Here is a 25,280-nt window from a genome sequence, read left to right as displayed (position 1 = left end):
GGCTTTTTATACAAATTTATTTAAGATCATTGTAATTTTCAAATTTTTAATGATGAGAGAGATTTTAATATGAGATTTTTGAACCAATTATTCAAGCAATTCAATTTATTTCAAAACAATCAATAATAATAGGTGCTAAATGTGACGTATTACATTAAATATCTTAATATCATAGCAATTAAGGGAAGTGGAACCCTCTCAAAACCTGACGTGTGGAGGGCCATTACAGTTTTTAATTTTGTAGGTAGGAAAATAATTATCATAAAAAAACAGCTGTTTGCATTATTTTTTTTTTGACCACCATTATTTAGATACTTCTGTATTTTATAACTGTCATCATACAGATAGAAACCCACGCCAATTTTTGAGATTTGATCAAAAAAATAATAATGAAATATATTTAAATCAAATTAATTAAGATAAATTAATTATTAAGTGATTTATTTAACAAAAAAACAATTGCAACGATGCTTAAATTGCTTATCAGAAAAGTAATTGCAATTTAAAATTCATTTCCTCTGTAGAATATTTTTTTTTTTTTAATTCTTAAAATATGGTCTCCTTTAATTTTTGGAGCAAATAAAGCAAGCAATTACATGCTACGATTTTGAATTTTAAAATATGCCATCAAATTAAAAAAAAAAATGAAATAAATCCACAGTGTTTAAATAATTTAATAATTATAACAATAGAAAATTTTCCAATCAATGTATATGTTATGAAATTGTTCAAAATTACAATTAGATGCTTTGTAAATTTATAAAATTTGGTAACAAAAACTTGTGTTGATTTACCTAACAATGGTCATTGTCTCCTTTGTACTAATTACCTCCTTTTGCGTCGCTCCCAAAAGACTTTTCATGTACAAAGGCGTGGGCGGACGTTGCCTTACAATTTTCGGCGTGCATCACACCCTGCCTCTTTGTGCTGCCTTCCTCAATAAGCTCGCCAGCGGACTAATTACTTCTGCTCCTGACAATTTTCCGGGCTGAGACACGTTTCAAAAGAAGCCGAACAGTTTTGAAACAAATTATCCCTGCACTCGAGAAGTAATTGGGAAAAGATTAACGCGATCTAATATATGATGGAAATTCGCTAAAAACTTTTTACGCTAAGGGCAAACTTCCTATCCCACCATCGGGACGAATAAAATTATTATCCTCTCACAAAAAATGAGAAAAGAAGAGGAGAAGGTATGAAAACTTTTCTTCGAGAGTAAAATAAAACGCGGCTAAAAAAAACAATCCTTTGCGCTGGAAAAGTGCCGGTGAAGAGAAGAAGAACAAAAAAATGTGGCCGGAGAGAAATGAGAGGCGCCAGTTTCTCGACGAATAAGAAAGTTTCCTTATCAAGCCCAATGGGCACGGAAATCGATTTCGGCGCTGCCAAAATTGTTCCTGTTTCCAGCCACCCGCCGTTCCGCCTCGTCGGCCACTTGATAAATTTGATTTACTCCTCTGGTAGATTTGTTTCATGTTGGCCGAAAGTTAATCAAGCTGTTGGATTTAAAGCCCCTATCCAAAGAGCAAAGGGCCCCTCCCACCGGGCAAAATTTAAGCAAGTACATAAAAGTCGCCCTTCTGTGATGACGAGAGATGATTATGGCTAAGTGAGAGTGAGTCACTACTAAGCCAGATCAAGAATAATATTGACACAGGAAGTTGATCGCCCGGTTTATAAATTTATCTATATAGAGATGAACTGAGCACCAGTCTTTGTGCTGCGCTCTTTAACAAGGGTGAGGGCTGTTTATTGGGCGCGTGGATAAATAAATATTAGAGCAGAGCACGCCCTCGCCATGCAATAAATGTAATAATGTCAGCTGCTCACGCAGGAAAACGGCTTATCACGCACTTTTTGCCCCTGCGGCTGCTGTCGGCAGAGCTCTGCGTTCGGGAATAGAGGAAAAAATCTTATCACGTAAAGCTGCGAGTGATGCTCTGCGGCTTAAATGGCGGTAAACTGATATTTGAGATCTTCCAGGTGAGTAAAAAACGATGATCGTCATAACCGATAATATAATCTGCATGGTGCTCAATTTTGCCAGCAGATGAACTGAATTTGGAATTTTAAATTCAATCTTTTTGTTAATAATTACCATAACACTATTTTAACGAGTTATTTTTTTTACTTTTAGATGCAAAATATTATAAACAACTAGTTTTATTTAATGTAATATATAATCAAAAGTGTTTATTTATGTGATAATTGATTTTAAATTACAAATTTAAATTTTTTTACAAATTATTGTTTGTTTATATAACATTTTATTAAACAAGATATTTTAAAAACAAGTTTTAAATAAATATTTTTTTTTCAATTTGTTTAATTAATCAAATTAAATTTCATGACTTCTTACAAATAATGAATTCATTACTCAAGGATTAATTGAAGACGAGCGCGATTTTCTCCAGTCACGATACGATTGAGAAAATACACCATGAGCAAGCAGCACAGGACGCTAATTATATTTTAATTGAAGCGCGTTCGCGCGGGCCTAAAATCAATTATCTTCTCTGAGAGAATATTTGCTCCGGGAGTAAAGCTCGTCGGCATTGTTTATCCAGAGAGAGAGAGAAATAAGAAGTTCAAACTCCATTCATCGACGCACTATAGCTGCTGCTACGCGTGTAAAAATAATTGTTCTTTATTGTTTTATTGGAGGCCTATGGAAGGATGGGAAAGCGTTGTGGAGCCGCGCGTTTTCAGTGTGGGAAAATCAAAGCAGCCAAAAGTGCTTCTTTTCTTATGCTAATTCTTCGCACCCAGAGGGCTTTCTTATCAGCCAGAGAACATCACCCTCGTTCGAAAACGAATTAATTATCTCTCTCCGTATTGGTCTTAAAGCGAATGGATCTTTCCAAAGAGTTGTAAATTAAATTCCCTTCAAATCGAGTTAATTTGACGCGTCACGCAACTCACACAATGAGAGCAAAAATCTCGTCTGGAAATGAGCATTTTTAACGTTGCATTTTTCTCATTTGGGTCTTTTTGACATGTTATTGTCCTTGAGACTTGCAAATTCCAAAGACGAGAGGAAACGAGCTCAAATTTGGAGATTTTCCCATGATACCGCGACTTGGATGTGTAAAAATGTTTTTTTTTCTGGTGAGGGGATATCAGATAACCTCTTGAGCACATTCCATTAAACGTAGCTGGATGAACGAAAAATACGATGAGCTGCTGTGACAGTTTCGTTGACCATAATTTATTTCCGATTGAAAAAGTGTCACGCCTATGAAAGTTTTGTTTACTAAAGAAGACACTTTATAAGAAATCCAATAGTTTTCTGACGTTATTTTATGACCTAAAAATATTTTTTTGTGCCATAAAATACAACAACCATGAAAAAATTAATAACTTTAGAAGGGACTTTAGAAGAACTAAAATTAAATAGAAAACTGATTATTGATTGACAATGGCAAACAATTATGACAAGATGAAGATAATTTTTAATGGTGTCTCATTCCACTTTATTAGTACATAAACTCATAAAACTACTAAAAATTCACAAAATTTAATGCTAAAACACTTGAGGTGGATTTCATTTGATACGCGAGGTTCGCCCTGTTTCACTAACAATTTACAACCTGCCATATTCTCTTTTCAATATTTTATTCAATATTATAATTGCAATTTATAAATAAAATTATTTCATATTTTCACTATAAATTATATTTTTGCGGGTATTAATAGTAATTTAAGAAAAAAAATGAAACATCATAAATCACGAATTCTTTGTTTTGTTTATTTTTTCTATGTGTGCCACGTTAAAAATAAATTAATTTATATTTATGAATAGAAAGTAGTTTGCCGACTTAAATGCAAGAAAATATAAATCTATGGCTAAAAATAAATACTCGAAGAAGGTAACAGGAAAGAGAAAAAAGGTTGAAAGAGGTGCCGTCCAAAAACGCTGGAAGGTGTTTTGCATAACACAACCGGTGACTCCAAGTTCATGACGTGGAGGGCCCGCTCTTGATCCTTGCGGTACCACATGTCGAAAAACAACTTTTTCGCTGAATCTCCAATGACCTGGCGTAACATAGGCGGCCGTATCAAGTAGGCCAAATAGAAGGAGCCAGAGCTTGAACATGTATCTGTTCTTCGTAAAAAGACCCAAAGGATTTTTTAACGTCACGATTCAATTTTTCGGCGACACTCGTTAATTCTTCCACTTGAGAAGGTCGCGGGATATTAACTGTTAAGTGTCTCCAATGATAATTAGTGTGCATGGCCAACCACAGATCGTTGGAGCAATTTTTAGCGCATCATTCTACTTTCTTGCCGCAAAAATGTTTTTGCAATTTTTTATTTTTTATCCCTTTCTTTTCATCCTGCTTCTTTCGGCATGGACGAAGAGATCAAACTGTTACAAATACTAAACCGTCAATTACCTTCACCTTTTTCTACTTAATGCTCGTCACATAAAATTTTACAACTCGTCCGACAGCTTTACTTTCATGCAGTAAATAAGCGGTTCTTGCTTGCTTAAGTCTGACCAAACCATCAAAAGGCAATTATTTATAATCAATTCCAATGAGACTCTGATCCAAAAAGAAAAACCGCTTGGACTAATATCGAGAATTCAAATTTTGCAATGTCGTTTTTTATCAATTTGATTTTCATACAATAAATTTGAAGTTCTTACGACCAAATTATTTTAATTAGAAAAAAAACTTGAAACTCTGCCCGGAGCTTAGATTGCAAAGTATAAAGAAGTTGGTCAAGTGTAACTTTGTAAAATCCGCTCCAAGTTGAGTGCACAGCGAATAAATTGCTGCCGACTCCGGGAATGATCGTAAATTATTAACCTTTCCGCTAAATTACCGGCGCTTGCCGCGCGTTTCTACTTTAATTTATTTCGGGCCACCCGAAAGCTCGTTTCAACCCGGCTGCGGCAGATGTGGCTGAAATGCAAAATACATAACACGCCACGTTGCGCCCCTTTGCTGGTGCGAAAACTTTGCTTCCCTGCTCAGCTGTGAACTGTGTGAGTCACAAACCCAATTATAATAAGCGTGCGTTCCGAGAAGAGAAAGGAAAGAAACGCACCTCGCGTTTTTGCGTTGTTTATATTTTTGTAGGGTTTCTCCGGTTCGGGTTTGAGGTCCTTCTCTAAACGGAGAGTGGACACTTGCCACTGTTTTGGTTTTTAAAACTTGAGAGTTCTTATAATGAGGTATGGAACACTGTTTTTTGTATGTTCTTCCATTATGGACGCTAATTAAAATCACAAAATATCATCATAATTCAAAATTTTGGAAGATAAAAATACTTTGAAAAATTTGATGTTTCTAGTTATACATAATCTTTTTCACCGATCTCAATTAACTTCATTTCCTGCTCATCTATTGCATACAGATTGCTCATAAAAGAATTTTATTAAAAACCATTCCAATCAATAAATATCTTTAAAAAAAAAAAAATTGGAGTTTTAAATTTAAGTGCGTATAAACTCTGTAAAATCAAAACTGATTAAAAAACATTTTTTTTTTTCATTTAAATTTTAAAATTTACAAAATTGTTTTGAAATTCGCAAAGGAATTATTCGAATTTGATTGCGGAAATGATTTTCTGCGAGGAAAGCAAATGTTTGCTGATGACTTCCGACGGGACATTGTTGAGGAGCAAGTCAAATTTCCGAATTTTGGTATTGACGTGTTGGCGTGGCCAGGCAGGTCACACAGCTTTTGTTGTTCACCTCTCTTGCTGCGTGACGGGAAAATGCAGGAAGCGAGCGCGGGAGATGAGAATGAGTGAGTGTACACATTTTGCTCCTCGACTATTGATCCGAGCATGTCTCCAGTCTTGCGGAGGTACATCGCACTTTAACTCGCCAAAGATACTCGGTGCGCGCACCAAAGAAGAAGTGACTCGCAAAAAATTACGTGCACACCGTGCGCCCACGCACCTATTCATTAGGATAAGAACGAATTTCATGGAGAGCGAGCGAGTGCTGAAAGCAAAGGGCTGCAGCGGCTGGAACAATGAGTGACGCAAAATGGACCATCGTCTGCCACAAATAAGCAGAACGACGGTGGTTGGCTATTTAGCGCAAATGGCAGGAAAACGTCGTCGCAAAGTTTTTGTTAAAAAAAATCGTCCAGGCAAATAGCTTACTCCGTTCTTCACTTTTTGAAAGAATCATTTTGTACGTTATGCGATCCAGTATAATAAAAGTAATGGGAAAATTTAATTACAGAGAAATAAAATGTCCAGACCGTTTGTATAACCAACATGCAATCCATTCATTTTCAATTTTTATTAGTGATGAAGTTATGGTCTCCGCTTTTACTTGTTCAATATAATTTTTTATGCAGGAAAAACGGATCAAGAAAAATCTGATTCATCATGAGACAGAAAATCAATATTATCTCTCATCTCCTGTCTAGATTTCAAGCAGAAATAATATATTTGCTCATCTTCTCTGAGGAAGCCAGTTTTGTTTTATCAAAAAAATTCATTGAGATATATTGTACAAATTTTGTAAGTCAACTGACGTGAATTGGTAAATTTATTACAACATCTAGACGTATTTTTAAAAATTTAAAACTTATTTTGTTAATACAAAAGTTATTTTGCCTCTTTAATGAACAAAATTGATTGTGTTTCGCTAAATAATAAATTAATTTTTTTATCAAATGCGTCAAAATAATTAGTGAAACTTTACTGATTAAATGGTTTCCATCTTTTAATTTCAAAACTAAATAGTGGATTTATTGATTCCATTATCATATATATTATTTAACGTATTTATGAATTTGCTTTCTTGGAATTTAAAATATTAGTTTAATAAAAAGTTGTATATAGACGATGAACAGATATCACTCTTTATTCCGTAAATCAGCGTTAATCGCATTTTTTCCAGGCCTTCAGGGTTCCTAAACGTTTACGAGAAAGTTTTTAGATTATAATAAACGTGTGTTCGTCAAAACATTTTTATGGCTGACGAGATGTTCTCCGGCTTATTATACAAAGCCTGCAATTAAATAAACAGGCTTCCGCTGGCAAATTTTCATCCGCCGCACACGCCCGAAGCGGCTCGGAATTATTTTCTTCGACCATACCAACTTGTGAGTGTTCGTATGTGCACCAAAATTTTTTTTACCAAAAGTTTCTGCTGGTCCAAAAAGTTTCACCCCTTTTATAAATGATGATCTTTCTTTCTGGCGGCCAAATTAAGTTTTATTACTCGCCAAAGTGGATTTACGAGAATTCCTCTGTAGCGATTTTTCCTTCAGGAGCGGAAAAAGGCCGATAGGCTGCACAGACTGGGCTCTTCTTTTCGGTCGCCATGGCAACAAAAGGCCGCATGCTTATAATAAATTCGCCACCTTGTGTATTTGAGCAGCTTTTGGTCTCTTTTCGCGCCCAAAGTAACAGAGGGTGGTATTTGGTATGCACGCTGGGATTAAACACCGTCGCGGTCGCGCCCTCTGGCCTACAGATTTTTGCACTTTGCCTAAAAGCGGAGACCATTTTTCATCCCTCAGGTGCTCTAATTTCAGAAGCTTATTTTATTTCCGTAATACGTGTATATAAATATAATATGTGTAAAAAGAAACTTAACAAAATATTATAAAGATGGGACTTGAGAGTGTAATTCAAACTAATTTAATTTTCAAACCCCATTATATGCAAAACTAATGATTTTATTGCAAGAATAATGAAGCTTAATTAAAATAAATAAATTGTTAATGATATGATATTTTTGTTCTTGACTTCACACCTAATATAATTAGCAGTTTAGGAGATTAAAATACAAAAACATGTTTTTGAAAAAAAAAAATAAGTAATTAATAAAAAAGTTACTTTTAACAATAGAGGATGGAATAATTATGCAATTAAAATATAGCAAGAATATGAATGAAATTTAATATAATTAAAGTAAACTATCCACAACTTTTAATTCTGCTAAGTAATTTAGACGGAACGTGCAGTCAAGTGTTTTGTAGGCCTAATTGAAGTTTTGGTGGCTGTCCAAATTCAAGCAAATCCTGCCAATTCCGCCTATCTGATTCAACAAAATTCCCCTGTTTTTGTGCACTACATTTCCTCTATACTGAAGTGTAGCCTCTCGTATAATGTTCCTAGCCGTTGCAAGGGATGTCGATTTATTCCAAGTCGTTACTCTGCAGACGCACGCACTTTTTATGTCTTTCCCATTCGAATGTTTCCGAGCCGCGCTTTTTATTTGTTTCATTCTCTCGCAGAAGTGAAAAAAAAGAGTTGTTGAGTACATCCAGACTTGCGTATCAATGGCTCATCTCTGTTTTGCGTTGGGCGAGGAGTGCTCGTAGCATACTCCCATGCGGATTCCCCATTATTTATGAGTGCTGCACACATTTTTTTGGTGTACGCGAGGCTCATAAAATCGTACTGCCAATATTTGCCAGTTCGGATAATGGAGATCGACCCGTTTTTCTGTTTAAAGGGACACAGAACGACCGCTGTTTTGGAGACTACTTAACTCACACGAAGCGACTCCTAAATATGAAATTACGCTTTTTATTGAAATGAAAGGAGTGAATTTGTTTTGTGTGTGACGTGGTTTTTGTCCCATTGTTCCGGGCCAAAAAAAATCACAACTTTTTGTTGAGAAAAAGCTGCCGCTGACTAATGCATGAGAGCTGAAAAAGCATCCGCCGGGTCCCGACTGGCGGAAAAGCGGCGGGAAAGTGAAAAAGCCCATTTACTGCGTGCACTGTTGATACACTGTCGTTTATTTATTTAACATTTTGCTGGTGACAAATTTTCACGCAGAGGGTATGTGCAGTGGATTTCATTAGAGATGTTCACAGAGGTATGTTCACTCTCACGTGGATGGCAAAAGTTTCGCGTCTGAAAAAGGCAATTTGCTGGCAACTCGAAAACTGCGATGCTGCAGAAAGTTATGCAACAAAGTTTCAGAACGTCTATATTATATAACGAGACGCTTGTTCATTATCAGAAGCTTAATTGCGTTTGCATTGGTGGTAGCATTTTAATTAGAAAATGCATATTGAAATTGAAGCAATAACGGTATGGAAATGAGTCTCTCCTCTGTAATTGAATTGTTAGAATGTATTATAAGTTTTTGTAAGCAAAAGAAATGAAGAAAATATCAAAAGCTGTAAACATATTGAAATAAAAATGTGGTACTTAAAATGGTGGTCTCTTAAAATTGACAATTTAAAAAATCTTGTAAATTTTTACAGACAAAACCTTAAATATTATTATTAATTTAAATTTTTTATATTTGTTTTAAATACTTTAAAAAAAAAACTTGCGTTGAAAACAATTGACCATAATTTTTTTCCTAAATTTTTGATATTAAACACGAGTAAAGCTTTTCTACTGATTATAAAAAATCTAGTTGATAGCAAGGGTCGTGACGGCGATTTGGGGGCAGCGGCGCCAAACAAGAGGTAAATCTTTTATCGCTTGCTGAGACACGGTGTTATTGATTCGCCAGAGGTGTCTGGTTGCTTCGCAGAGAAAGATAGAAAAGAGGTGGATCAGGTCACATAGTCAACAGTCGAGCTTGCCGGCTAATAGAAAACGCGGCTTATGAGGCAAAACCATCAGCCGCCCAACTGGCCCTCTTTTATAATACATCACACACACTCTCTGCCCAACAGCAGCTTTATCTTTCTCTGCACAGCAGCAGCTATATGTATGGGGTACATAGCAAACAAGCAGCTGTCGGCGAGCTGTAAGACGGCAACGACTTAATGTAATGAATTTGCTGCAGACTTATAAGAGAGTTGCGCTGCGGAGAGGGATTTATTTTTCCAGAGTTCTACCAGAGAATAATTAATTCCGACCGCACACTAGTTAGTGCAAGTTGATGGGCTAATTAAAGCGGTCAAGTGCTTGCTGCTTCTTAACTAGGCGAGTTAATTTGTGTTTGATTACGATTAATTGCACGTCTTTTTCAAACCACAGCAAAATGCTGATAAAATCTTTTCAATTTTTTTTTTAAATTCTACTATATTTTTGGTAAAAGTATATTTCATTTGAATTATAAAATAATAATTAAAATTTTTTTCAAATTAAAAAATCGTTGATTATGAAATTGCTCTGAAAAGTGTAATATAAAAGAAGAAATTAATCTCCTCATTTACATTTCTCATGATGCTGTTCATCATTTTTGGGCCCGTGTATATTTTTTTATTGTTTTCCCACTGTGCGTGTATGTCCTGACATATTTATGATCAGAAATTAGGCAGGAGCAATTAGGATAGGAATTCTTCAGCCAAACTCTTGTTCATATAATATTATTCAGATCCTCAGGATACTGGAATGCTGTCTTACATGCGTTAATTTTAGTACAAAAAAAAATAACTTTCTCTGCAGCTATTTAAATGCAGTTGATTTAGCGACGTTCTTCATTGCAACACACAAATATGATTTGTAAAAATAAGCAATGATATTGAAATTAAAAATGACAAAAAAAAAACACCATTGAAATTTCGGGCCATAACTGCTTAGTCATCCATTCAATTGGTTTGTTTGTTTATTTATTTAAAGACTCAATTTATTACTCAAGTTATTATAGTTTCAACATCTCCATCGTCCCTCGTGCTCGTGTTGAATACATAATGAGTAAGAACAATCCCATTTGATCCGCGCTTAATCTCGCGGCTGCATCATCTGCCGCTAAATAAACGTTTTGTTCGTCCCAACTCCATAAATGGCCGCAGATGCGTGTCTGCCCAGAAAGTACATAGACGCACAGACGGAGAGAGTGTGTGTGTGTGTATAAATTAATCCAATCGAAATGATTACAGCGAGGCCGGCAGGCAACTATCCAGAGTCGGAATGAATGAAACGAAATGAGTGACTCTCTCAATATTCTATGGAATGAAGCCTGTGGCTAAAATGTGCACATAAATAATCTCATCCTCAAGTACAAACAAAACACTCCCTGCGATGTTTCTTTGGAATGTTTTCATTAACCTTTGAAATTGAATTGTATAACAAGAAAAAAAGTATGCAATATTAATATAAAATATAATTTTTATAATTATTAAAGAACGCAAGGATATTTATAAATTTGATTCAAATATTTCGCGAATTGCAAAAAATGTACAGATTAATTCTTGTATGTAATAGTGAGAGTAACACTTTCCGATTACATTTGAAATTAAAAAATGCTTACTGTACATTTTTTAAATAATAATATTGCTACAGTCATGGTAAAAATATTTTTACTGCCTGTAATTCATTGTGAAATTTATATAATTTAACTTGTAATAATTAAATTAATTTTAATCCTTAAGTACAAATTTGTCTTTGTTCATATCCCAAGTTAATACAAAAGTCAAATCATTTAATGAGTTTAAAACGTATATCACATTTCTTTATAAGCAGAGGCTCACTTTTCCTCATTGGGCACCAAAATCGGCCAAATGGTGTTTCGTTATTGCTGCAGAGGAAAGCTAAAAGCCGCAGAGCAGTGAAATTACACGCAATAAACACCAATTCCGCAGCCGACATTCATCCCACACTGTATTAACCATGCATTTACAAATTGCAGGGCGAAATTCAATATAAACGCAAACTCGACACACGCGTGCAAAAGCGGCGGAAAAAGGCGAGCGTGGACGTCACAGGGCTTTTATACGAGAGAACGGGCATCTTTCGACTGGAAAATGAGCGACCCGTTTGAACGAACGTGACATCAGCACCGCCAAAAAAGAAACTGCATGAATAATCTCCTTTCCAGGCCACGACCGACGAGACTCGTTCGATATACAATTTATTTGCGACACGGTGCAAATTTCATGCCTTATCTCAAAGGGGGCCATTCGCGATCGAGCCAATTAATTTTATCTGAAAGAAACTGCCGCAGGGAGTATTTTGAAGAAATAGATTGAATTCAATTTTCCTTAATGTCTGCGAATATGTTCCACTGGCTGGGCGCAATGAGGAGAAGCAGGTGCTGGAGTGCACTTGTAAGGGCTGGTGGCGGAATTTCATACGTGGATTTTATTGATCAGAGGGCGGCTGCCGACTGAGAATGAAACACTCCCCCACTAATTGGTTTTTTTTTAGTCTCAACTTACCTGAGGATTAGAAAAGTTGCGACAGATTTTTTTTACCTCATTGCATAATGATTAATGAATCATTATGTCAATTTGGACGGTTGCTTTTTTCATCAATCAAATCTTTTGGTAAATAAATTATTTATTTATTTTATGTTCCTCACCTGAAATGTGAATTTTTTGTATTGGTCAAATACGGAAATATGGCCCATGCCAACAGACCAGTTTAAAGTATTCCATCATCTGTCACTCTCACATTGAGCTGGATAATGGTGTACATACAACATGCCATTCTACAAGGATGTAAGTGCGGTCATTAAGCATTGTAATTCGCCGCAGCCATTCAACAAGCAATTGTCATTGGAGCCGCACACAATATCGAAATGCCACAGTTAATTGACGCGATCAATGAAAATGTCGTTGGAAACTTTGTGTCTGCAGGTCTGCAACACGTTTTCTGCGTAATATTTGTCAGCACAATGGCAATAAAAATTTTATTTGCGATTTGTAAAAAAAAATTATCTACTAAATCTATTATAAATATCCATACGAAAAAAGTAAAAGACAATTTGATCGTGAAATCTCAAGCTTTACTTTTAAATTTTAAGGACCATGAAAAAGTTTTTTTTGTAATATTTCTGTTACCACAAATATGTGTGATTACATTTAAAATCATTTTGATCTAGATCCAGAGATGCAATTCAGAGGCACACATTTATCACTAAAAAACAGAAAAAAACCTTCACAAAATTAATTGTATGATTATATTTGTAAAATATTATCAATTCAATGTGACATTGATATAAAATTTAAGGCATAGTCCTGATCAATTTTATTAAATAAAAGTAATTATCTAAACTTCATAAAGAAAGCAATGCAAAGAAGCAGTGATCTGTGTCAATTTTACGAAAATATAAGCCCAATTTTTGGTTAACAGTACAAAATATAAATTTCAATGCAGAAGTACATCCATTACTTTAAAGAACAGTTTCAAATTAACCTTGCTTATTTTCAGACCAGGCCACAGAAAGGTGGAGGTGTCATCTTCCAATGCATCAAAGTAATTGAGCAGAGTAAAATGACCGGTTTTCTTGATATAATTCGGAGCAGATAACAGTCTCTTGTATTTTATCCATTGCAGCTCCGCCATGAAAACCTTAATTTTTGCGAGAGGAACATTCTTTAAAACTGGTCTTCTTGTGCTTTTCACTGTCCTTGCAAATCGTGTACGGATTTAATTCACCTTTCAAAAAGAAAGAAAAATAGAATTCGCCCTCGTATTCAGAAACATTCACAACCTATTTGTTTTTTTTTTATATAACTAGTTAATAATTAAAAACGTATAAAAACCGGTCCTTACGACCAAAAAAAGGCAGCAAGGCTATTTACTATTGCCGAATTAAACACAACCTAGTTAGGCGGCGTGTTTACACAAGAGGTCGATCGCTGGTATGCCTTGACGTCTATTGCTAAAACTTTTATCTGCAATCTCAAATATACGCAACGATCGATTCAGGCCCATCCAAATCTAAAAAAATCTCCATTTTCGTTGGAGGAAACGCAAAACAATATTATCTGGGATAAGATTGGCGAGTTATCTTCTAATCCTAATCTGCTCTTCTCACGTCAGAGTGGAGAGCTAGACGCGCACAATCAACTCAAGATGTGTATTCGCAGAAGAGCCTCTGGCGCAGATGGAGCAGCAATAACTTTCCTCTTCATAGATTCGCCGCCGACCATCAAAATGTGTGCCCGTCTCTCGTTCAGACTGACGCGGATCGAGAGAGAAAGTTTGAGGCTTGATCTGATCCAAACCAAATGTGTTCTTCTAAGAGCAACAGTAGCGTTTAACTCAATTAACGAATGTGAACAGGTGCAGCTATTTAAATGTTAGCGAAAGTGGATGTCTACTTGAATTTTGTTAAAAAAATATCGCAAATCATAAGAGAAAATTACATCAAGTACGTGGTGTACAAACTAGTAAAGTAATTTTTTTTATTTTAAATTAGCTCGAATTATAATAAAGCATATAAAGGTCACACAAAGTCTATATAAAAAGCCGTTATTTGCTATTTTTTGGCAAGTTAACGTAACACAAAGTTCTTAAACGTTTTAAAATATTAAAATATTGGTTTTTCAAACCTATTATTTTGTAAAAAAATTATATGCCTGCAGTTTTTAATGAAATAATAATGTAATCTATATTAGACACAGTGTGGCAGAAACAAAAGTAACAGTTAAGCCGGCTTAATTGTTATTTATTATTATTTTGTATTCTTGATAAGATTAGGAAAATAGAAAAAATCTCTAAGAGTATTTTTTTTATAAAATATTTACAAAAGTGCTCATAATTTTGCATATTTCAAAACGGAATGATACAATTTTACAAAATATCCATAATCAAGCTATATTTTTTAGCGAATTAAAAAAACCAAAATTACTTTTTTTTTACCATGAGTGACAGTTGAGTGAAAATGTTTCGTGTAAATAAATTGCATCAAATTGGCGGGGCGGTGTGAAATGTGTGGGAGGAGCATCACGCTCGCTAATTTGCGGGCCAAATATTGACTCAAGAGCGCAGAGAGCGGCGAAGTTCACACCACACGCACCGTGCGCGGTCAATATTCGGCAAATGTGTGTGTGTGAGAGCCGAGCAAAAAAGATGCGATTATTAACATAATTATCACGCACGCTCACAGGAGGTGCAATTTGCAGAGCACCCAAACATACAAAAAAGAGAACGGACGCCGCTCTCAGTTTGGCGCAGGAAGCTCCTGCGTTTTAATTTTTTCTCACTGGAGTGGATTTCTATAGTTGTAATTACTCCTTGAATTATTGCTGCAGGAACTTGTGTTAATTGTATTTTTAAACGAGAGCACTTTTGAAAAATAAACAGGGGGAGAGGTAGAAATTGTGTTGTAAAATAATATAAATGGAAAAAACAATATCAATTTTACAGAAAAAGAAGTATAATTGTACTTAATAATGCAGCTCAGCAGAGGCATTGATAAGCTAGTTTATAAAAAATATTGTAAATATTTCTGTTAAAATTTGGTGAATAAAATATCTCCAGATTTCCATGAGTACAAAATTTCAAGTAATCAGGTCACATCAACTGTTTTTCACGTGAAATCGTTTTTTAACCAATGGATCAATTTGTGAATATAAATTATTTTTATTCAGAACTATGATGGATTGAAACTTCAGTGTAAAAAGAAATGTGGTGCTGTACAGAGCACCCCGACTTCCCTGTATGATATGAAAGAGAAAAAAAATCAATTACCATATAAACGCAACAAGAAGTTAAGAATTTTGAACCTGTTCTTTCTTACAGGTGACTGATCTTTTACGCTTTGACAAAAAAATTTATGTAGCTCATCATGATTGAAAAAAACTGGATTCTAATAACAAGTTTGGCATTTACAAATGCTCAGGATTCACTTGAAGCAGCAAGATAAATTCATTTGAATAGCTTAATTTTTATCAATATAATTAAATAATAGAAAAAAATATGCGATTGTCCCATATATGTCATGTAAGTTGTTTATTGATAAATGAATTTAGAAAAATAAAAACTTTTACTTTTACTTGTAATTTAAATGTTTATTCTATTTTTTTTATTTTTTTATTATAAATTATATTGTTAAATTGATTTTCAAATTTAGTCCCAATTTAATGTATTAAGGCTTTTGCACATACCACAGTTATATTTTGTTTAAAAAATTAATTTAATTATAGAAATCCCAGAAATCTAGTATAAGTACTTCAATGAAGAAATAAAAAATTAAATTTAGTCATACATGATGCCTTATCGTTCATAGATTATAGATAAAATGATAAAATATTTATCAAGAAAGATAATTCTTACTCACTTTTTTAAATTTCGAAGAAAGATGTTGGTTATATTTACTACTATTTAATGAGCATTGACAGTTTTTTTGAAACCCTGAAAGGCGCAAAACTTGTCCAAAGTCAACACATGTCCCGTAACTTGACCAATTATTTTAAGAAGGTCGAACATTAATCTCCCTTCATTTTGCTTCACATTGCTCGGCGAGAAAATATTTCATACTCCCAGAGAAATACTTGCTCTTATTCTACCTTTATCGATATCTTAAACATGTGTTATTCGCTTATGGAGGAAAGTAACATTATTTTACCCTTAACAGTATCACGTTAATACGATGTTAATGTGAGTCTGAATGGTACTATAAGGACAGAATAATACGTCTTTAAGTCTAGCAGGTATAGGTCCGTAGCGTTGCTAGGTACCTCTTAAAAACGTCTTATTTTACCATTATTTGATACTTCTTATACTATTATGGGCCCTCACGGCCACTCATATTATTCTAGTATTCTAGCTTTTTTGCTGACGTCACTCATTTGGTGACGTCACATCAGGGAATAAATTTGCATAAATCAGAGTAATAAGTTTTCTACAATGATTTTGTTTATTGATAAATCAACCATCAAATCACAAATAATTATCACAAATTTTTGAGAAGAAATTGGCACTCAAAGAGACAATTATGGAAATGAAGAAAATGGGCTTTGTCCTCATTGAAAAAATTATTTCATTTATTTTTTATTGTTTTTGTATTTTTTTAGTGAGCTCCGTTTTTGCTCATGAAATAGGGTCGCAGACTGTGACCAAAACTGATAGAGACTTTTGTTTCTGATAAAATCAATTTTTACAAGGAGGACTAAGCCCGTTTTCTTCACTTGCTTCCAATTATCACAAAAACAGAATAAGAATTAGCACACAAAGTTGCAAAGTTGTTAAGAAGAAGATATTCGCACTTATATCTCTAAATACATAAGACTCTCACCTTCAAGAATAAACAATGATTTATTTAATTTACTTACTAGTGCAAAATTAAGAAAAATAAAGCGCAAAATAATAAGATTATGAACCTGTTACAATGTTTTAAATTAAATGTACTGCGTAAAGAAAAGTGATAAACTTTGACTTTTATAACAATTTTTTTATAAAGTATATGATCATTGTCTGTTGGAGTTGAATAATTATCTGCATGATATGGAATAGTTTATAAATTTGACAAATAACTGCTATTAGTTCAATAAATTAAAATTTAACTTAAAAAGAGAGTGAAAAAAACCTAATTACATTACATTACATATAGAATTGTTGAGTAGAGGAGAAGCATTGACGATAAGAAGTTATGAAGATTGTTTTTTTGCATTCAGTTGCCTTTGTTGTCTCTGGGTGGCTATTTGACATCTCATTTTTGTTTTGTCTGAAAAATTGAAACAAGTAATTAAAATTTATCCATAGTATAATTATATAAAATTTAAAATTTATATTGAATGTTAGAAATTTGCAAAAAATAATAATACATAATAATTTTCATGCAATGAAACGAGCCGTAAAATGAACTTACCATAAATATGTGCATGAAAATGTGAACTGTCCAATTCCATTTCCATAAGCAGCTTTTTTCATCATGGAGTAAGATCTGAAAGCAACATAAAATAAGTAAAAGTTTCAAAACTTCTTAAAAAAGATTAATATAATATATCATTTAATCGCTTTTAATTAGTAATCAAAAATTATATATTTCTTTATTTATGATTCAAACGCAAAATTACATGTATTGTATTATTTCTTGCAGTTATTATTTTGAATTGCATTCCACACTGCCTGCATAGCAATGTGGAATGCATGTCCCAAAGGGACAGACTAGTTCTAGGTACCCTAGCTAACGCAGAGCGCGCTCGGAGCGCGTCAGGTGGGAAAAATGATTGACAGGTTGGCGGTTGGTCGTTACTCGTTATGCTTTCGGTAATTTAAAACCAACCCAATGATGCTTTATAAGTTGTGTGCCTTAAGTCCCAAAGTTTTAAAAGTAGAAGGGAATTTTTAATTCCGAAACGTTTAACCAAAACCGCAGATATATAACTGAAATAATAATAAAAAGAAAAATCTGGCGTCTATAAATCCCTTTTCATTTGCTTAGGAGTCAGTCAATAATTCAAATCAAAATTAAAATTTGCTGAGAATATTAAGAAATTTTATGTCAGCTTACCTTTCTACTCAGGAAATCCAGTTTGCTGGTTTTGTTGCAAAAATATCGTTTGATTTGTCGCTTGTGTATATTTGGTGCGGGCATCTTAGTCGCTGCTTCTCCCTCGAATGAGGCGAGCAAACGCGCGGACCGTCAAGCAGCCAGCGGGGGTGGCTTTTCGGAATAAAGCACACACCTGAAGGTGGCTTGGCAACACGGCAGGGTCGCGTTCAACGTTCAACAAAAAACAAAATCTTTTCGTCCTCGACTCACAATCAGCTGCAGTCGCAGAGCAAACAAACTCGATCTCTCGGAAAAATATGTATCCGAATAAAAGTAATCATTCTTCAATAATCTTTTTTTTTAATTTACTAAAAATGAAAATTTATAAGTTTTAAGTTTGAAACATTGTGGCAGTTAAATTGAGTTCGGTGATTTCATTTTTTTAGCGCAATCAATTTCACAACTTTAAAAAATCTTTCATTGAAGGTTCTAATTACTATTAATTAATTTAATTTCATAAATACTGATTATATTTATCAAACTAATTATTCGACAATTATTGGAAGTCAAGCTCATAATATGGAAAATTAATTTTCTGCATCCAAAATAAGTTATTTTAGTGCATACAAAATACAAATTATAATTTTACAAATAAGGCCATTTTATCATAAAATTATTAAATAAACACGATATTTTTTTTAATTTAATTAATATTTGTGATCATATCTTGCAAAGAATTTTAAAGTTCCAATTTTATTTTACTAAATGTGATAATTAAAACCAGTTTATTGTAAATATCTCACCTCCAGTGCAAAGAAAATGGAAAAAATTAACGGCAAAATTTTAAGTATGATAAAATGTAATCCCTTTTTCAAAAATCAAAATTTTATTTTCAATAGGGACAAAGCTACGAAATTTTAAATTCTTGCTCGCGTGAAAGGAAAATCTCAACCATCACTCATAGTTAGAGCGCACCCGGTTTTTCGCGCCGCTTGAATGGGGCGTGCCAAAAGTATTAATTACTCATATCTCAACTTCTATGAAGCCAATAACCTCAAAATTTTACAAACTTATATATTTTGGCCCTGTTAACCTGCACAAATTAATTGAGGCTAATCTGTCTCAAAGCAAGCAAGATATTCAGAAAAATCGAAAATTTTAGCATATTTAGGTTAAATTTGCATCTTTCTACTGTCAGTAAAATTTTTAAAAAAATCTCTTATATCTAGCATTTATCCGCGCGTAATATTATGTGCCTAAGAAATGTGTAGCCTTTCCTGATTTTTTTAAAATTAAATTCCAAATAAGAAAAAACACGACGAAAATGCACAACTATAGCACGTGTTATTTAGAGAACGGCTGGCGGGAATATTTTTAACAAAACTTTATCCGCTTTTGAATACAGACCTCCAGAATGTTAAATAGTCATTATCTCAAAATATATACAAAATCCTAATTTTTGTTTTTTAAAATTACTTCTGATTTTTTTTAATGATTGAAAAATCGACATATAAAAGAGAATTTAATTTGGAAATTAATGATGTAATTCGCTTAAAAATGGCTCAAATAGGACAATGGCAAATAATTAAAAACTGAATTTAATTTTAACGGCACTCCCCATATGATCTCCAAACAGAGAGAAGAAATAGAATCTTCCTTCGCGAGGCCTCTCCTATTTTCGCTCAGCGCCCTGAAGCTATTTCTATTGTGTCCTTTGTCACTGTCATCTCTCGCTCCCTTCCTCCCCTATATATGTGGGTCAAACAAATAAAGTGCACTGCCAGCGAGCAGAATGAATGAGCGCAGCGTTGCAACCTACTCTCAGGTAGGAATTGCATCTGACCTTTCGGATACAGCACCGCCTTGAGGTGATTTCAGGCACTTGCTAGTATTATTATGTTTTGAACAAAATAAACATTACCACCCCCGTTCCCTGATGCGCAGGCAAGACGGCAATGCACCCTTGTAATGCATGTTGCATATCTCTAAGTAATGGTTTAGATAAAAAAGTTTAGGTATTTATGTCAAACTTTTGATTGTTAAAAGTTGAATTCCAATAATTAATATAAATTTGATTGTTTGATATTCATACTAATTTTAGAAAATCTGACCAATATGCTTTGAATTAAAAATTTATAAGGGTAGGCAAAATAACAAAATTAATGTAATAATTGTTAGTTTTGATAATACATAGCAGTGTGCACTGTGAAACGCGCACTTACCACTGCGGAAATTAGTCAAAATCTAGATAGCGAGCGTGGCAATACAAAATTCTTGAGCGCACTCATACATGAACAACTGTGTCTTTTTGGTCAATAAAAATATTTTGATACTTAATGTACTACAATAAAAAATCTGTTTAGAAAAAATACTACATAACACCCTTTTCTATACATTTTCTAAACACATCAGTCACACTAATAGAGAAATTGCACAAGCGCACTTGAACAATTTGATGTGCGTCATCATTCATCATATTGGCTTCTGCATTCATATGGTACTGATTTCAAGATTTTATAAAGGTAAAATAATATTAGTATAAATCATGCTGGAATATTTCTCTTGGAATGTGCCTAGAAGAATAGAATAAAGTTACTTAAATAGCTAAAAAAATAAGGCGTTCATAATATGTTAGTAGAAGAGGGAAATAATATGAAAATAAATGTACTTTAATAGCCCAAAAAATAAGGTGTCTCTAACATATTTGTAAAGAGGAGAATAAAACGAGATTAAGATGTTGACATCAGGGGCACTAGAGTAGGCAACCTGCATCACACGATATAATACTAAAATAAGGTGGCTTTAATGACACTTAGCTAGGGACGGGTGGAAAAATAATGTGTCAGAATACTACAATAATGTTACTTTAAGCAGAGATTCTCACAATAATATGAGTATAATGCGTCGATAATTTTAATATAATAGCAGTTCGTTTTCTGGGAGTAATTATCCGCAGCGGTAACAGGACGGAGAAGGTTGCTTGAACACGTGCAAATTTATCGCAAGACCTCGATTCGGAGTAATGAAGAAGGTACACAATACGAAAAGCGCAGAAAAAAACTTGTCCACGCAAAAAGTTTGGAGCTAATCTTCGGAGGGCACACACCTTGGCAGAATTAAAAAGAAAAGAAAACTTGAACCTGGCTGTGCGAGAAGTGAATAGGATTAATTAAGAGCGACGAGTTTCTTCTCATCTGAGCAGAGAATGAACTCTGGTACTATTGCGAAAGTAAGTAAGTACACAATGTAATAAACATGTCTGCTTGTGAGTACGTGTGAGCCACGTACGAGACGACTCGGGCAAAAAAAGGGAGATATAAATTCGTGTACGCGTAAAAAGGTTTTTGCACACAGATCGATCCCCTCGTCGTCGTCGTCGGTCGGTTTTCGCAGCAGCTTTTCTGGCTGATGGCGAAATTCACGTTTTTTTCACGCACCCCCCGCCCCCGGCAAGAACTTCACGAGAGAGCACACGCGATATTTAGTATACGTGCACATGTTGCATTGGGGATGATGGCTGCTCTACCCCTTTCCTCGCCGCCCGAAAGTAATCAATCCGCGAACGCACGCGGAGTATGAAGAGAGACGAATTCGCGGCGCACTGCTGATTAAAACTCTTTGTCCCTCCTTCTTGCAAACTTGCTCGCTTGCTGTATCAAATTCGGCAAGACTCACAAACAAGGGCCTGCGTTGACGGGATGTTGTTAAAAAGCACCTGCGAAGCACCTGTTTCTTTAATATTCTCCTAGAGAATTGCATGGGCGGACCGCTAAATTTATGTGTCTACTTTTTCCCCTACTAAAGGATGTTCATAGACCTGTTTGTTCCTTTACACAAAAATGAAATAGATTGCCTAGCAAGTTTTTGCATCATTAAAAGTTTACAACTGATGTATACATAATCTGCAGATAACATGATAAATGAGCGCATATAAACTTGTATCTACATTTCCTAGACAAAAGTTTACTATAAAAACATAGAAATTACCTTCAACCACGTCCAACAATAACTAAATTGGATTTTGAATTTGCATTATTATTAAATTAAAAAAAAATAATAAGATCGATGCATGTGTATAAAAATGTTATATAATCCTAAAAAATAATGGCTCCAATTATTTTATTGATCTTTAAAAATTTGTAATTCATTATAAAAAATTTTAATACACTATTAAAAATTGAGCCTTAAATTAGAGCTTACAATTTAAAAATTGCTATTGCTAGATTTAAATATTGAACTTGAACTATTTCTAAGATGTTGCCATTTTACATATTTTTTATTTTAATTCACATTTTTAAGCTTTAGATTCTTTACCGCAATTGGTGTATAGAATCAACTATATTTCCACAATATTCTTACAATTTTTAAATTTTTGTTCAAAGTAATAGGAAATTATTTTATACTCTCTGTTCCCTGACCTTCTCTCTTAACATAAACTTGATGTAAACATACTGATTCTTCTCAAAATTTTTAATTCATAATATTTTAGAAGTTTCACAATTTGTGGGTTTAATAAATTTAGCTCATGCATATCTCAAGAGATTGCACGTTTGAATTATGTATGAGAACATTTTTCATTTCAATGTTTGGTGCAGGGTGTAACATTTTTTTTTCTTTGACGAGAGAGGCGCTTTCCGCGTCAGCCCCTCTTGCCTCATCTGCAAAAACTAGACGTTTTGATCCCAACATCCCCGCCCGCATCCAAACACACACACGAGCACCGCTATGAATACATTATAATTTTCCGTTTGGCGCTTTTTCGTCTCTTTTGCCAGTTAGCTCTGGTAGACTCTCTCACTAACTATATTACCAAACTTGGTTTTACCTTTTACCTGCTCTGGCGCCGGCTTTTGTTCCTATAATGAATTCCACACGGGAGCACCTCGCAGCCGCAGAATAGAACCATAATCATGATATTCATAAAACAGCCATTTCAGCAACTTTATTACCCTAATTACTATAATTTCCAAGCTCGGCGTCTCTCTTTACTGTGTCGGTCCATATAAGATTACGTTTTATAGCTCGGTGTGTGTATTCAAACTTTTTGGAAATTACGAAATCTTGATTTCGTACCGAAATTCTTTGATAATGAAATGCAAGCCTGGAGCTTTTTGAATTTTTAAGTAATCACACTAACAATATAAAAATATTAAATTGGCCTAGCTTTACTTCTTTCTATTGAGAATTACTTGAATTAAAAAAAAAGTTAAAGGGAGACTAACATTCAAAATACAGTTTTATAAAGCTTCACTTTGCGATCATTTACGGTAATATTATATTTATCTAAAAAAAAATCAGCAATCGTTCAGTCTAGCCTGGCCTAGGCTAAATTCAGTCGTGGACTCTCATTTTCATATTTTAAGTGTATTTTTTGTTATTTGTTCTGTTACTTTTTTTAATAAAGCATTTACAATTTTTTCACATTATAAAATTTTTATCCGAAACATAATAGGGATAAAAGATTCAGTTTTAGGCTGCAATCAAAATTTGCAAATTTTTAGCCCATATCTTCATTAATCCCCTCATTGGTTTGGCCAAGTGTGAGGACAATCAAAGTCCCTTCCTGGGTCGCATGAAAGGCATCGCAAATGCTCGTCGGGTTTGTCCCGCAGCGCGAAACAAAGTCGTGGCTGCTTTCTTTGATGCTCTCGGAGGCACTTAAAAGTACAAGTATGAGCTCCAACAAGGGGCATCAGAGATACACGGACGAAAGAAAGGGAGACGTGAAGCAAGAAAAGGAAAAAGAAAGTGAATACTTTTCAATGTAAGAGTGAGGTGCGCGCGCTCCTCTTCATTATAACAAAATGATTCATGCAAATGAACTTGCTCTCTACATTGGAGCATCGGAACCCAGTGGCGTAGTTTTGCAGTTGAGCCCTTGAGGGAAACAAAATATTTCGACTCCCGACTGTGATCAGCATAATAAAAATATGGTAATGAAACGGAGCAGCATGATACGCGGAGAGAGAGGCGCGCGGCTAACATAAAAACAAAGGCGTGTGCGGATTTTTGAGAACGAAATTTGCAAATAAATTCTTGGTTTTATGCCCAGCACATGACAACGCATGATTGTTATTGTCTGTGGTTCTGTATTGACAAGCAAAAATATAAAAAATAAAATAACTCGGTTGAACTTGATGTTTAAAAGTATTGAGATTTTGCATGGCTGATTTAAATTTAAAATAACCATGAGATACTATTATACCTATTTAAAATAATCAACACAAAATTCTAAAATTTTGCTGCTTTTAGTTACTCCTACGAGTTTATTGCATTTTTTAACTTTTCATAAAGAATAAAATTAAATATTTATTCCATATTAACTTAATTATTCATTTATTATTTGTTTAATTAAATTTTTACCTAGCTAGTTGCTACGTCAGCAATGTTGAACTTGTTCATTTTATTTGACAATGAGATGAATTTCCAGGAGTCGGAAACTGGGCATAATTTTTTCTGGTTTATACCAGTTTTTCACGTACAAGACGTTTCCGTTTCGCCGCAATTTCCAAGCACTTTTAACGCTCTACTTGGTCTACCCCCAACGCTTATAATGCTATATAGTAATTTTGTTGTACGGACGGAGGTATGTTTAATAACAGCCAAAGAGCACTGGAATAAAATTTATTGCACACGGGGTAGTTGTTCTGCTGTGCGAGAGGTATAATAAAAAATATAAAAAAGCCGACGTGAAAACAGCAGAGCAATAATTGAGGCTAAAATTAACGATGGTTCTCGACGTTGGCTGAGAGGCTGATGCACACGAGCCAACGCAATGAGACGTGAAAAGTATGCACATGCATATGTATGTATTTAACAGTGGGCATTTTGCGGTTAACGAACCGACGAGAGGTTTAACCCTTAACCTCTAACGAGGAACCCTCTGCTCTGCGTTAGTCCCCTGTATCAAAAAAAGAGAGCGTGGCGCGCCGTTCTCCGAGCCACCTAACGTGGGAGAATGAAAACAGACGTGCAGTTCGCGGAGTAAAGCAGAGATGTCTCGTGATATTCCGTTTTTGTTTAGTCTGTTTAGTATCCACAAAGCAGAACAATGAGCAGTAAAAGACATAGTATGCAATAACAAACAAAAATTAATTGTGTTATTTAAAAGTGAAAAGTTATCTTAATTTATAAATTAAATTTAAACAAAATAGTTTTTCTATATTATTAATTTTTAAAATATAATATTTAACATTATATTTTTTTTTACTTCACAAAA

At 34.3% G+C, this 25,280-nt stretch overlaps 1 protein-coding gene and 1 long non-coding RNA gene across 2 annotated transcripts in view; one reads left to right on the top strand and one right to left on the bottom strand.

The window, feature by feature from the left end:
• Positions 1-25,280, top strand: part of LOC132203634 (serine/arginine repetitive matrix protein 1) — an 88,071-nt gene that overhangs the window by 459 nt on the left and 62,332 nt on the right. The window lies entirely within an intron of this gene.
• On the bottom strand, positions 17,187-17,718 carry LOC132203641 (uncharacterized). The gene is made up of 3 exons (XR_009442456.1): positions 17,643-17,718; positions 17,435-17,509; positions 17,187-17,290 (listed from the first exon to the last, which is right to left on the bottom strand). It is a non-coding gene; the product is annotated as an uncharacterized LOC132203641 (long non-coding RNA).

This window comes from Neocloeon triangulifer, unplaced genomic scaffold (assembly GCF_031216515.1).
Source record: "Neocloeon triangulifer isolate White Clay Creek 2 clone unplaced genomic scaffold, ASM3121651v1 ptg000017l, whole genome shotgun sequence".
In the NCBI taxonomy this organism is placed as follows: Eukaryota; Metazoa; Arthropoda; class Insecta; order Ephemeroptera; family Baetidae; genus Neocloeon; species Neocloeon triangulifer.
This window is presented reverse-complemented; position numbering and strand designations above follow the sequence as displayed.